The following is a 3,121-nucleotide window of genomic DNA, read 5'->3' as shown; positions in this document are numbered from 1 at the left end:
TGTTCTAGTTACTTGCAGATTTTTTTCGAACAAAATTTTTTTTTTTTTTAAATAACATATTAACATTAACATGTCTAGTTTGTTATTTTTCTATTATATATTTGACATTATAACGAACTATGGTAAAGTTTGATATATATACCACAATGTAAAGGATATACTCCTTGAAGTATTTGACACCCGACAATAATTATTTAATTATAAAATTTGTTAAATTACATTAAAAGTTTGAATTCATGATTTTTTAAAAAAATCAAATTTGTTATTTAATATTTTTAAAATAAGGTACTTGATTAATATAGAGTTGAACAATAAATCCAATCATTGTTAAGTTTTCTCTGTTCATTATCAACATTTTAGAGTTTAAAAACTGAAACATTGCATTCATTTACTGCAGTAACTAACCTTTGTTATCCCAATTTTTTAATGAAAATTCTCCTTAATTTGATTGAAAAGTCAATTAAATGGTTTATAGTATAAATATATTTTAAATACCAACTATATATTTTCTTTGAATATTTATTTTTAAGAAAAATCTAAAAAAGGCTATAATAGAAATAAATTTATAATCACCCAACTAACAGTAACCTGCTAGTCATTTAACGTTTCGCCGATCAGAACAGAATTGTTATGCATTTATATTATATTGTATTTTTATGTCCTGATGTCGCCTTAATCATCGAAACTTAGGGAAGATAGTAATTTCCTGTTGTTTGAAATAACTAAACCTTTGTTTCCTGTTTATTCTAATTATATTCAATGATTTAAATATCTAATGAAGTGTAGATAGTTGACCGTAGATTAATGATTGGAGAAGTTTGTGGGGGAGGGGGGTGCTGTCAGCAAAGAACAACATAAATTAACAAAACCATATTTATTTATTTTATGCCAACGTTTCGACCTGAGTTTCAGGTCTTCATCAGGGCCTTGAGTTGATGATTGAGTTGTAGGCCTACCTTCTACGCCATAACCCCTGATGAAGACCTGAAACTCAGGTCGAAACGTCGGCATAAAATAAATAAATATGGTTTTGTTTATTTATGTTGTTCTTTGACTGCACCCCCCGACAAACTTCTCTAATCATTTAAATATCTAATTGTGAAATTGGTTTTCTCGTTTCAGTCTTCTGAAAAATACAGTATAACACATCCCATAATGTTTCAATAAAGCTAAAGTAAATTAAAATGAAATGTGTATACAAGTTTTCATATTTATTATAACATGGCAAGAAACTTACTCCCCTCTTAAATATTGTAAATATTCTAGTCTAGGGTTCTCGGATTAGAAATGCTGTTCCTAATGATGCTGTTCAACCATGCTCAGTCATTAATCATATCCTAAAGTCATTTCCGACCATATCCACTATGTCGGGGTGAACTCTCTAGTAATTTTTCAGATGTTTATTCATTTCTTTTCCATATCCCGCCATGCATGAGCTGGGGGAGGCAGATTCAATGACTCCTTTATGCACGAGGGTCCTTTGTATCCTGATGAAACTTTGATCAATAAAGGATTAGAAAAAAAAGTTATTACTCAGTCCTCTTCAGGTGAAAAGCGGATTTTCTTTATTTAAGGTTTATTAAATAAAGGAGTGAGAGCCTCAATAGCCGGGAATTAATTAGTTATTCCTTCGTTTTGGTGTTTGCATTGGTACCCGGTACAAATGGATTTATGGTTTTTTATGGCTTTTGTGAATTTGGAAATGTTTTCTAAATTATTATTCTGGTACTAGGATTCAATGTAAAATAATTTTTGACATGGTGCATTTGAAAATTCAAGGCAAATAAAATTGAGCTGATTATTTGGTTTTTTCAATAGTTATTTAGAAATCTTGCTCCAAATGATGTTTACTAGTTATACTCGGTATTTCTAGTTCAGGAAAAAAAATTAACTTCCTTTTAGATTTGCACTTATATATTTTCACTTTTTTCAACATCTTTCGGGCCCTAATTCTCATTTTCAAGTTGCTTTTTATTATTATTTCATTATATGCTATATACATAATATTCATTATTAAACCAGAAATAACTATTCGTTAATTAGACTTTTGAAATTATGTACATTAGATGATATATTAATTAATTTCAGATGGAAGCAACTTTAAATGATCATATAGGCCCAAAACGTTGTCGATTGAAGAAAAGTAAGGTAAATTCGTTTGGAGATAATAAAATTGTATAAAATTGTATAAAATAAAGAATTGTTAATTATAATCAAACGTTTTTTACAATATGATACACACTGAACATAAGATACACATAGACATAAAATATGAGCAGATACATGAATAAAGAATATTACTTATGCTGAACACTTCGGATATCTTAACTTCTGTGAATTTACATTTAAGGGAACACTGCGTTTTTAAGGCAAAACTACTAAAGTTTATATAATAAATTATTCTTTTAAATAAGTATATATTTTTTAAAACCTTATAGTCCAAATTGAATTTACAGCAATAAGATCTGCACAACATCGTATGGTCTTATCGATCGATATAAAAACTCAGGTTAAAAAAAGATTTTTCCTTAGTGACTGAGTGTAAATAGAACGGAAGGAGAGCTTAAAATAAATATTTTTTAAATGCATTTAAAATTAGAAAAATATAGATTACTTCTTGAATTTGCTAGCACTATCGTGTCACATAACTGAGCTGATAGTTCTAAAAATGTGAGTGCTACTGTCTATACTTTTTTTTTCCAATTGGTTAAAATCTCAACAAATTTTAAATATATAATTAAACTCTTTTCATAGATATAATAAGTCTCATATTTATAAAAACTGGTGATTTTCTATTGCCAAAATTATACGTCTCATAACAAAAGCACCTTCTATCGAATTTCAAAGGCTATTTACATAAGCATTGATAATAACCTTCACAGACATACTAACAGAATAATTTCGGAAACGGCTGAAAATGATATAAGTTCTTAGTTATTCTTTTTACTGTAATAATTAATGTTTTTAACCGGTTTTATATATAACTGAGTCAAACGAGAGCGACAAAAATAATTTTGAGATAAACTAGATTTTTTTATTTAATAACGAAATAAATTTAATCTTCTTTGATGTCTATTTCCGTGGGAAATTCGTACAGCCATAAGTTCTTCAATGCCTGGCA

The sequence above is a fragment of the Halyomorpha halys genome, unplaced genomic scaffold, assembly GCF_000696795.3.
Source record: "Halyomorpha halys isolate HHAL.00 unplaced genomic scaffold, Hhal_1.1 Scaffold2009.1, whole genome shotgun sequence".
NCBI lineage: Eukaryota > Metazoa > Arthropoda > Insecta > Hemiptera > Pentatomidae > Halyomorpha > Halyomorpha halys.
Note: the sequence above shows the minus strand (reverse complement) of the source record.